The sequence below is a fragment of the Triticum aestivum genome, chromosome 2A, assembly GCF_018294505.1.
Source record: "Triticum aestivum cultivar Chinese Spring chromosome 2A, IWGSC CS RefSeq v2.1, whole genome shotgun sequence".
Classification (NCBI taxonomy): Eukaryota; Viridiplantae; Streptophyta; class Magnoliopsida; order Poales; family Poaceae; genus Triticum; species Triticum aestivum.
In genome coordinates this window covers 380169456-380181637 of record NC_057797.1, presented here as the reverse complement: position 1 = coordinate 380181637, position 12182 = coordinate 380169456, and positions in this window count along the sequence as shown.

Sequence of the window (12182 nt, the reverse complement as noted above, 5' to 3'; positions counted from 1 at the left end):
GCAACAGATATTAAGTTTCCAGGTGTGGTTGAATTGACAACTCAGCTACTAATACTTGAGAATATTCTTTGGCTCCCCTTGTGTCGAATCAATAAATTTGGGTTGAATACTCTACCCTCAAAAACTGGTGCGATCCCCTATACTTGTGGGTTATCAAGACCATTTTCTGGCGCCATTGCCGGGGAGCAGAGCTCTATTCTTTGAGTCACTTGGGATTTATATCTGCTTATCATTATGAAGAACTTGAAAGATCAAAGAACCAAGATTTTTCCCTCAACTATGAGGGGAGGTAAGGAACTGCCATCTAGCTCTACACTTGATTCACCTTCTGCTTTGAGTAAACTTGCGACACCTAAACCTGCTTTTGCTATTAATTCTGATATGTCGCATGTTATTGATGATGCCACGTCTGCTATGCATGATACTTATGATGAAACTACTTCTATGCTTGATACTACTGTGCCACTTGGTGAATTTCTTGATGAACAACTTGCTACGCTAGAGAGAATGAAATTATTGAAACTGATAATATTGATGAAAGTGATGATGAAGATTCTCCCCCTAGATATGAATTGCCTGTTGTTCCTGAGGGTTATGTTATGGATGAAGAAACTTATAGAGATTTCTTAGCTTGCAATGATAGATATGATCTTAATAAATTATTAGCCAATCTTAAAGAAAAATCTCTAAATGCTAGAATGAAATATGATCCTGCTTATGCTACTTCACCTATCTTTATTACTGATAAGGATTATGATTTCTCTGTTGATTTCGAGTTAATTACTTTGGTTGAATATGATCCTTTCTATGGCTACGAATCTGAAACTATTGTGGCACATCTTACTAAATTAAATGATATAGCTACCCTGTTCACTAATGATGAGAAAACTCGCTACTATTATATCCTTAAATTATTTCCATTCTCATTAAAGGGTGATGCTAAGATATGGTTTAATTCTCTTGATCCTGGTTGTGTGCGTAGTCCCCAGGATATGATTTACTACTTCTCAGCTAAATATTTCCCCGCTCATAAGAAACAAGCTGCTTTAAGGGAAATATATAATTTTGTGCAAATTGAAGAAGAGAGCCTCCCACAAGCTTGGGGGAGGCTTCTCCAATTACTTAATGTTGTGCCTGATCATCCTCTCAAGAAAAATGAAATACTTGATATCTTTTATAATGGACTAATCGATGCTTCCAGAGACCACCTGGATAGTTGTGCTGGTTCTGTTTTCAGGGAAAGAACAGTTGATCAAGCTGAAATTCTATTGAATAATATGTTGACCAATGAAAATAATTGGACACTTCCTGAACCAACCCCTAAGCTAACTCTGAAGAAAAGGGGTATTCTATTTCTCAGTCCTGAAGATATGCAAGAGGCAAAGAAATCTATGAAAGAAAAAGGTATAAAAGCTGAAGATGTTAAGAATTTACGACCTATTGAAGAAATACATGGTCTTAATTCAACACCTATTGAAGAAACACACGGTCTCAATAACCCGATACAGGTAGTAAAGGTAAACTCTCTCTATAGATATGATAAAGCTAAAATCCCTCCTGCTAAGTTTGCTAGCCAATGTTTGGATGAGTTTGATAACTTTACGGTTAAGCAAGAAGATTTTAATGCTTATTTTGGTAGACAACTGAAACACAATGCTTATATGATTGAAGACTTGAGTGATTATATGGCTAGTGTTAAAGGTGAACTTAAACTTATTAGTAAACATGCTTCTATGGTTACCACTCAAGTAGAAAAAGTACTTAAAGCTCAGAATGATTTGCTCAATGAATTAAATAATAATAAAAATGATAATGATGTTAGAGTTATGACTAGAGGTGGTAAAATGACTCAGGAACCTTTGTATCCTGAGGGCCATCCTAAGACAATTGAGCAAGATTCTTAGAGAACTAATGTTGATGCACCTAGTCCTTCTAAAAGGAAGAAAAAGAAAAATGATAGGACTTTGCATGCTTCTAGTGAACCTGTTGTTGACACACATGAGAATCCCAATGATATTTCTATTTCTGATGCTGAAACACAATCTGGTAATGAACATGAACCTACTGATAATGTTAATGATTATTGATGCTCAACCTAGCAATAATAATGATGTAGAAATTGAACATGCTGTTGATCTTGATAACCCATAATCAAAGAATCAACGTTATGATAAGAGAGACATTGTTGCTAGGAAGCACGGTAAAGAAAGAGAACCATGGGTTCAGAAACCCATGCCTTTTCCTCCTAAACCATCCAAGAAGAAGGATGATGAGGATTTTGAGCACTTTGTTGAAATGATTAGACCTATCTTTTTGCGTATGTGTTTAACTGATATGCTTAAACTGAATCCTTATGCTAAGTATATGAAAGATATTGTTACAAATAAGAGAAAGATACCAGAAGCTGAAATTTCCACCATGCTTGCTAATTATACTTTTAAGGGTGGAATACCAAAGAAACTTGGAGATCCAGGAGTATCAACTATACCATGCTCCATCACTACAACAAAAAACCCTCTACAGCAACATATGTCTAGCAACGATGATAGCATGATGTGTTGTTTTTGTTGAACCTCCCACCTTCCCCACTTAGCGCTAACCTCTCTATACCCACCTCCATCTCGTTTCGTGCTAACCTCTCACGCATAAAGAGTTTTTCTATTCTCCCTTCATTTATTCCTCTCATCTCACCAAAAAAAAGAGCGAGAGATAGGCCCAGCAGCTAGGGTTCCCACCATGGCCGCCGTCCCCTCGCTCATGGTCGCCGTCCCCTTGTCCTCGGTTCGTTAAAGAACCTCAGCAAAGGCCCGCCTCCATCGCCACTTTGCCCACGGATCGGGGACGCACAGGTCGTTGTTGCCCATCTTCCTCGCGTGGGGGAAGGGGTCGCCGCTGCTGTTACTCCGCTCGACCGCAGATGGAGATGCCGCCGTTATTCCTCCGACAACTAGGAACGACGCAAGCACGGACGCACCCGTCCTTCTCAACCGCAACAGTTCAGCAGGTCTTATCCTATCCCTCGCGCATCTGCAATTCTGAAATTTTATCCCTTAAAAGTTATATTCTCTGTTGCCCTCGCCCATCCTTGATTTTCCTTGCTGGCCGCACCTTACAGGCTACAAAATTGATTTAGTACATCCTCATAGAGGCTTGTCCTTGGCGCACAGCAATACATGCTGACTTCAAACCTATACTTATATTTCCTATTTTACTCGGATAACTAAAAGGAACCATTTAAAGTCTGACACATAAATTTCTCATAGGAGCAAATACATGATTCTTCTGCTCAAAATTGAGTAAATAGAAAACATGGTTTCTGCAGAGAGACCAAAAGTTGATGAACGTGTCAAGTTGACGAACAAGTTGATGTGCGGTACTTTTCTTAGCGTATCCCCATGCTTTCTCTTTTCAAAAATATTGTGCTAATGTGTTTCTATAGCCTGCAGGTTTGCTCAAGAAGTGACAATAATTTCATGGTGATCAACCCGAAGGGAGATGATCCTTCACCCCTGGATCTCCTATCCAAAGCAGGGGTAATCAATTCTGACTTGGTACAACTTGATGGTTCTACACTTATATTCAACCTTGATCTGTTTGGGGTTCCAATTTAGTTAAGAACGTGTGTCATGGTGTCACTAGCTGTACTAGGATTTCTACATGGGCCAATGCATGTATGTATGGTTTGTAACTATACTAAGGCCTAAGCATAACGATTGATGTTTCCAAGTGATGCATGACATCTCTCTATGGCCCTTAATTTTTTTTTCTTGTCCTAAACATGCCAAGTAACATATATGTTTTGTTCCCCGACAAAGACAACTACTAATTTCGTCAGTAGTTAGTGGCTGGGTACATATGAATTTGTTTTGTAAGAACCATTTTCTGATGTTGATTAAGCTTCTTGCTTGCTATCGGTAGAAATATGGATTCAATAATAAACCTTCTACCCCACTATATGCTCCTATACAAAATTTGACCAACATCTCTAATTCAGTTCAGACCAATAGCAGAAAGTAGTCGTATTCTACAACCAGTGCAGCTGCCAGTGCGTACTAGTAAAAATAATCACAATAAATCTTTCCTCACAAGTACAGAATTGGAATATGTTTTTTTGCATGATTGGTTGAGTCAGTCTGGCCAAACATGTTCAAACAAGACTTGGTGCTCAAATATAAATGTATAATCCCATGCGCCTAGTAGCAGTCTAGCTTCTGAACTAGAAAATACTACTCTCTCCGTCCCAAAATAAGTCTTTGATTTAGTACTACTTCTGTTGAGTACAAGATAAGGGTAGGCGTGATGACGAGCAGAAGCGGATTCGATAGTTCATATTAGTCTTGCTCTTTCCCCTTTCTGTTTCTTAGTTCATTAAGCACGTCTTCTCTCTATGCATGAGTTGATTACTCCCAACTGTCCCAAATCTGATGATGATTTTTTGCGTTGTCTATTCTGCAGGTTTTGGGAATTTTATTCATGGATCAGGAAATTATAATGTGTGACTTTGTAATTATCAGGTAACTATGAAGTTTTGCGTGATGTAGATTATTTAAAAGATTTTCAAGTTGTTGGCACTGATATTTCTCCTAATGCACCGTAGGAGGCAAGACTAATGAATCATGCCAAGCATGAGTGGTACGAGACTAAGGTGATGCAAAACTAATTAGTGCGGAGACCTCTCGAATATGGAAATACTCAGTTCTGTATAGTCGATACTGTTGGTTACCTAGATGCGAAAAAAAGGATCTAGATTCCAAGCATGGTGATGACCTATGTGTATTGTTGTTATTTAGATGCAAAAAAGGACATGAATATAGGTTGCATAATCTGCAATGTTCTTTAATAAATTCATGTTGAAGAAGTATTTGTATTCAGATTATTAATTAGCCCCACATCTATGTATAAATTTATGTCTTGGCAAATCACATTTGAAAGGTGCTCATTTAAATTTTACTGCTACCTGATTTTCTCTATTGTAAGTTACTCATCCCATATTGTTGTTGTAGATCACCAAGATAAATTGATGATGCATGGCTCAGATGTTGATTGCAAGGTTAAGAATGGAGCTACCACAAGACAATTAGAATTGTCATTTTTAGGATCAATGATTCAGACATTATAGTTGACTGCAAGGTCAAGAATTGGGCTACTACTAGATAGTTTCACCAAGATAAATTGATGATGCATGGCTCGGATGTTGATTGCAAGGTTAAGAATGGAACTACAACAAGACAACTAGAATTGTCATTTTTAGTTTCAATTATTAAAATATTATAGTTTATTGTAAGATCAAGAATTTGGCTACTACTAAATAGTTTCAACTCTTGTAATCTTTGGATATCTTTGTAATGCAGATTGTTGATTCAATATAAGATATTTCTGTTTATTATATTCCTGTGCACGGTATTGACCTAATGATTATGGATTGCAATATATCTTCGTTAATTGTTTGGCGCTATGTTATCTGTTATGTCGATTTGAGGTTCCTTTTGTGTAGGGTACCAGCAACGCAGATGAAGTGTTGTTGGTCTCTAGGTCTATACGTTGCTACCTAACAACATTTCTACATGTCGTTTACCAACGCAAGCATATAAGTTGTTGTAGCTCTTTGCAACGCCACCAACGGCAACACATACTAATCCGTTGGTGTAGACCTTAGCAACACATATATGGACATACGACAGCGCATTGATGCGTTGCTGAAGGGGGGTTCCTGTTGTAGTGCATTAAAAGAAACTATATTAAAACTGCTTTATGTGATCTTGGAGCCGGTGTTAGTGTTATGCCTCTCTCTTTATACCATATGCTTGATTTGAATAAGTTGACACCTACTGAAATATCTTTGCAAATGGCTGATAAATCAACTGCTATACCTGTCGGTATTTGTGAGGATGTGCCTGTTGTGGTTGCAAACGTTTACTATTTTAATGGACTTTGTTATTCTTGATATTCCCGAGGACGATAGTATGTCGATTATCCTTGGTAGACCTTTTTTAAACACTGCAGGGGCTATTATTGATTGCACCAAAGGCAATGTCACTTTTCATGTTAATGGTAATGAGCATACGGTACACTTTCCGAAAAAACAACCTCAAGTCCACAGTATCAATTCTATTGGAAAAATTTCAACAATCACTATTGGAGGTTTTGAATTTCCTCTTCCTACTGTCAAGAAGAAATATGATATTCTTATTGTTGGGGACATGCATATCCCCGTTGAGGTAACCTAGTGTTATTCAAAAAATTTCCGGTTTCATGTTATTCGAAATGAGTTTGTTAACAAGACCTAATCAACCTTGTTAGTGGATTCCTTTTGATGAGCATGCGATGGATGAATTTAGAAAACACAACTCGCTGTACCCTCTTTTTACTTTCTGTTATTTATATTAATAAAGCAAAAATAGTATTTTCTGTTTGTTTTCTGAATTATCCATGCAATAAAAAATACCCCGAAAATAAAAGTTCTCCAAATGCCCTGAAAATTAAATATGATTTTTTCTAGAATATTTGAGAATATCTGGCACTGAGAACACATCAGGGGGAGCCAACACCTGGCCACGAGGGTCCAGGGCGCGCCCCCTACCTCGTGGGCCCATGGTGGCTCCCCTCCACTTATCCCAGCCACCACACACTCCTTCTTTCTCCCAAAAAAATCACCAACCAGCTCAAGCACGAGTTCTAGCTCATCTTGCTGCCATTTTCGATTTCCTAGCTCAAAGCTCCATTCACAAAACTGCTTTGGGGGATTGTTCTTTGGTATGTGACTCCTCCAATGGTCCAATTAGTTTTTGTTCTAGTTCTTTATTCATTGCAAATTTTTGCTGCCTAGGTGATCCTGTTCTTGAGCTTGCATGTCAAATTTATATGGTCCCAAGTAGTTTTAATGCATGATATTGCATCTAGGCACTTGTAGGAGTAGTTGCTATCAATATTGTTAAGTTTGGTTCACTTTTACTTTGAGTTGCCAAAAAATTCAGAAATTTTCAGAAAAAGATGAAGAGATTTTTGAGGGGCTCATCGAGCCAAAGCTCGAAGGATAAACAAAGTGAAGAGAACAAGAAGCCCAAGTATAATCTCCCTCATACTGCGGAGGTTCGGCCATGTGAATGGCCTTGTGATGATTTCTTGAGAGTAGTCAGGATTTATGATGATTTCTATGAGTTGGCTGAGAATGCAGGCCTCACCGATTTCCTCTGCGACCAACGCGAACAATATCTCCTACTCACTAATACTTTTGTGCAAAATTTTCATTTCCATGCTAGGAGATCACCACCTTTGGTGGATTTCTATTTATATGATGCGTATAAGGAGATGCCCCTCTATGAATTTTGTGAGGTCTGCAAGTTGCCCTTTTCAGGCAGCGTAGAGGAACCACATCGTAACGATGTGGAGGGGTTTATTGATACAATGGCTATAGGGGAAACGGGGAAGGTTTCCGATGCAAGAATTACTAGCATACATTTTCCTGTTCTACGTTACGTTGCAATATTTGCTAGTAGATGCTTAATTGGTCACGGAAACTATGGCAACATTAGTGCCCCTGATATTGTTATTTTGTGCCATGCCTTGTTCCGTGATAACACATTTAGTCTGGCCGCTATTGTTGCAAAGCGGTTAAATCTTAACCATACAAAGGGCCCCATCATGGGAGGTATCTTCGCGCCCGCGCCTCGCTGCATATTTTAAAATACCTATTAGGCATTATGAGAAAGAAGAAAAGTTGTTGCCTCCTGTTTTTCTAGACTATAAGAGTATGGTAGCACATGATTTTATCATTAAGAATAAGGAAAAGATGCTTAAGTACAAGCTGATATTTGATAAAAATCACCCTGAGACTATTACTTTGCCTGCTCCTTCCTTGTTTGACTTATCTGCAGGCAAGTACCTTGTTCCGCCGGAGGCCATTCACGCCTACCGAAACCCCGCACCAGCTACAGAGCAGAGCCGGAACCACAATTTGATCCTCACCGGCAGTCTTTTATCAATGGAATCCGGAAGAGATCGCCAACCAATGGCACTAGGAGGATCCTTCTTAGTACGACCCCAACTATAACTTTCGATATCTGCCAGGCCAGCCGTGGCCATAGACCAACTTAGGCCAAAAGCCTAAGCTTGGGGGAGTACGTATTTCTCACCGACATTACATTCCTGTTCACACACTTAGTTGTCGGTGCCCATAATTTTTCATCATAATATCCATGCTAGTTTATTTTCCCTTTTATGCTTTATTCTTGTGTGTTTGATAAACCTTAGAAAAACAAAAAAAAGTTAGTTGTAGCTTTTAGCTAGTTTACTTTTCATGCTGTAGTAGTAGTAATTAAAAAGAAAAACCCAAAAAGATTTCTCGTTCTTCTTTTGCTTGTTGGGAGCTTTCCCGTGTAAATAGTTTTGTTTCTTTTCTTTGGGGGTCGAAAGGAGAAGATCATAATGAAAATGTTGAATGGCTCTCATATGCATTATTGTTGATCAAACAAAGAGCCCATATTACCTTGTCTTCTCTCTTGAATTGAATGCTTGCAGATTCTAGCTTAGTCCAATGCACGTGCACTATTATTATTATTATCCACAATATTCGGTCGTGCAAGTGAAAGACAATAATGATGATTATATGATGAACTTATTGAGATAAGAAAAGCTGGTATGAACTCTACCTCTCTTGTTTTTGTAAATATGATTAGTTCATCGTTCCTGATTCAGCCTATTATGAAAGAAACATGTTTGCAATGACAAATAGAGATTGTAGTTGCCCTTGTTTTGGACTCTATATGATTAGTTCATCGTTCCTGATTCAGCCTATTATGAAAGAAACACTTTTGCCCTTGTTTTGGACTCTAACTTGCATGATTTGGATGGAACTAACCCGGACTGATGTTGTTTTCAGCAGAATTGCCATGGTGTTATTTTTGTGCAGAAATAGAAGTTCTTGGAATGACATGAAAATCAACAGAGATTATTTTTGGAATATATAAAAAATACTGGAAGAAGAATCCACGTCAGGGGTCCCACACCCTGTCCACAAGGGTGGAGGGAGCGCCTACCCCCCTAGGCGCGCCCCCTACCTCATGGGCCCCCTGACGCTCCACCGACCTCAAATCCAACACCATATATTTGTGTTCGGGGAGAAAAAAATCGGAGAGAAGGATTCATCGCGTTTTACGATACGGAGCCGTTGCCAAGCCCTAAACTCTCTCGGAGGGCTGATCTGGAGTCCGTTTGGGGCTCCGGAGAGGGGAATCCATCGCCATCGTCATCCTCAACCTTCCTCCATCACCAATTTTATGATGCTCACGGCCGTGCGTGAGTAATTCCATCGTAGGCTTGCTGGACGGTGATGGGTTGGATGAGATTTATCATGTAATCGAGTTAGTTTTGTTAGGGGTTGATCCCTAGTATCCACTATGTTCTGAGATTGATGTTGCTATGACTTTGCTATGCTTAATGCTTGTCACTAGGGCCCGAGTGCCAGGATTTCAGATCTGAACCTATTATGTTTTCATGAATATATGTGAGTTCGTGGTCCTATCTTGCAAGTCTATAGTCACCTATTATGTGTTATGATCCATTAACCCCAAAGTGACAATAATCGGGACACTTACCGATGATGACCGTAGTTTGAGGAGTTCATGTATTCACTAGTGTTAATGCTTTACTCCGGTACTCTATTAAAAGGAGGCCTTAATATCCCTTAGTTTCCAATAGGGCCCCGCTGCCACGGGAGGGTAGGACAAAAGATGTCATGCAAGTTCTTTTCCATAAGCACGTATGACTATATTCAGAATACATGCCTACATTACATTGATGAACTGGAGCTAGTTCTGTGTCACCCTATGTTATAATTGTTGCATGATTGATCGCATCCGGCATAATTCTCCATCACCAATCCATTGCTTACGAGCTTTTCATATATTGTTCTTCACTTATTTACTTTTCCGCTGCTACTGTTACAATCACTACAAAACCCCAAAATATTACTTTTGCTACCGTTACTTTTTGCCACCGTTACCACTACTATCATATTACTTTGCTACTAAATACCTTGCAGCAGATATTAAGTTTCCAGGTGTGGTTGAATTGACAACTCATCTGCTAATATTTGAGAATATTCTTTGGCTCCCCTTATGTCGAATCAATAAATTTGGGTTGAATACTCTACCCTCAAAAACGGTTGCGATCCCCTATACATGTGGGTTATAAACTGCCCATGCTACAGAGGTTGCAGGCCTGAAGCAGAAACTTGATGTGGCAGATGACGACATCACACTTATTAACAAGCGGCTCGACGAGGCGCAAGGTATGTTTTGGGGCAGTCAGTATATGTATGTATAATAATATGAGCACGAAGCTGAGAATTCTATACTAAGATATGCATAACTGCAGATAGTGTTGCCGCAGTTGAGACCCTTCGGGCTGAGCTCGTCCGGGCCAAGGAGCAAGCCAGGATGAGTAATGCGGTTGCCAAGAAGGCAGCTGCCGAGTTAAAGGCCGAACAGGCTGCTCGGCGCGAGTGCGAGGAGAGAAAATCTACCATGGCGCGCGAGCTAGAGGATGCCATTGTCCGATGTGAATTCCTCGAGAGGGATAACAAAGCCAAAACAGCCGATCTCGACAAGGCCTTACAAGAGGTGAGAGAAGCACGGTCCGAGTCTAGAGTGGCCCGGGAGGAGATCCAGCAAGCGAGGGAGATAGCGGCCGGTAAGCCCTTCTTATTACAAACTAAATTTGGCGATCCGAAGTATGCCCCGCTTAATCAAATGTGGAGTTCTCCAGACGCATTCTTGGACTTGCCGAAGAGTGTCTCCGATGCGGCGCAGTTTTTCCAAGCGCAAGAAGGACATGCAACAAAGAAGCTTTTCTGGTCGCAATTCAGCATGCCAAAGCGTCCACTGTTGCTAAACAAACAGATGGCCCAGTGGGCCGAGCTCCACAAAATATCCAGATCTGCCATGAAAGACGTCGTTGTCCGGCTGTGGCCAACTAAGCCAATTCTGAATAGTTATTTCGGTTTGGTGCAGCGACTTGTTGATGCGGTGCCGCGTATCGACGCCGTTAAGCGGACAATGTGCATTGAAGGTGCATGGATGGCCCTTGCCTGCGTCAAGACGTATTGGGCGAAGATGAAGGCCACCGATATTGCGGCAAAGAGTCCACCCGGGGGCAAGGACCATCACACGCCAGAGCATTATTTTGAGGGATGTCCTAGAGGGCGCCCGCTTGATAGAGGGTCAGTGCTCGAAGGATATGATATTCAAGTGATTGTACCAAAATTGTAAAAACAATGATATATTATAGGCTATGCTTTTTGCCTGAAAGTTTTGGTTCCTCCTGTGCGGCCGTTTTCTGTATATTCTGAAAGTTTACCAGTCGTCGATTTCAGCCCCCTTACATATAATACGGGGGTGTTCGTAAAAGCACGTGATCACTCTTAACCCAACGTCTTGGTCCATGAAGGAGGTGTCAATGCAGCGAACTAGGCAATCAGACTATAGGGCTTTAACACTTTCACTTAGCCATAGGAGTTTGACGGTGGGTCTACGATATAGCCCCTAGTATGTACGCGGTTATCCGAATACGGTGTGTTACATAGGTGATCAGAAGAATGGTCCTTCGTGTAATATGGAAGGAATCACGAAAGATTCTGATAAGTCATCGAGTGGTTGACTAGCTCTTGCCGCATCATGACAGTCAGTTTTCGGCTTTCTCTACTGAGGTGCTTGACCAGATGAACCGGAAACACAATTGCATTAGTTCTCCCTTTACTACCTTAGCTGATTGGACGGAACATAAGGTAGTAAGCACAGGAGCCAGGTAACCCAACTATTGACCAAAGACATGATTCGGAGCTAATGCATATAAGGCCAAACTCATGACGCTGAAGTATGCTATAAAGATGTTTGGACTTGTCGGCAACTCATATATTGCCATATCGAACCCTTGGCAATTTGTGCCGAGCTGCATGCGTGAAACAACCGAAGAAGAAAAATTCAGTTCTTACAAGAAGCAAATACTGAATACAGCCTATGTTCACTGGAATTTGATTGACACGTCAAATGCAATCTTTCAGATTATAACGCCACTACCCGAACTATTTAACATGCCGGGGGTCGAAGGCTGAGGAAAAAGGCACTTTACAGGTTTGAAATAAAGAGTGCGTTCTACAAAAAATCATTTGGACCTCCTGTCGCACG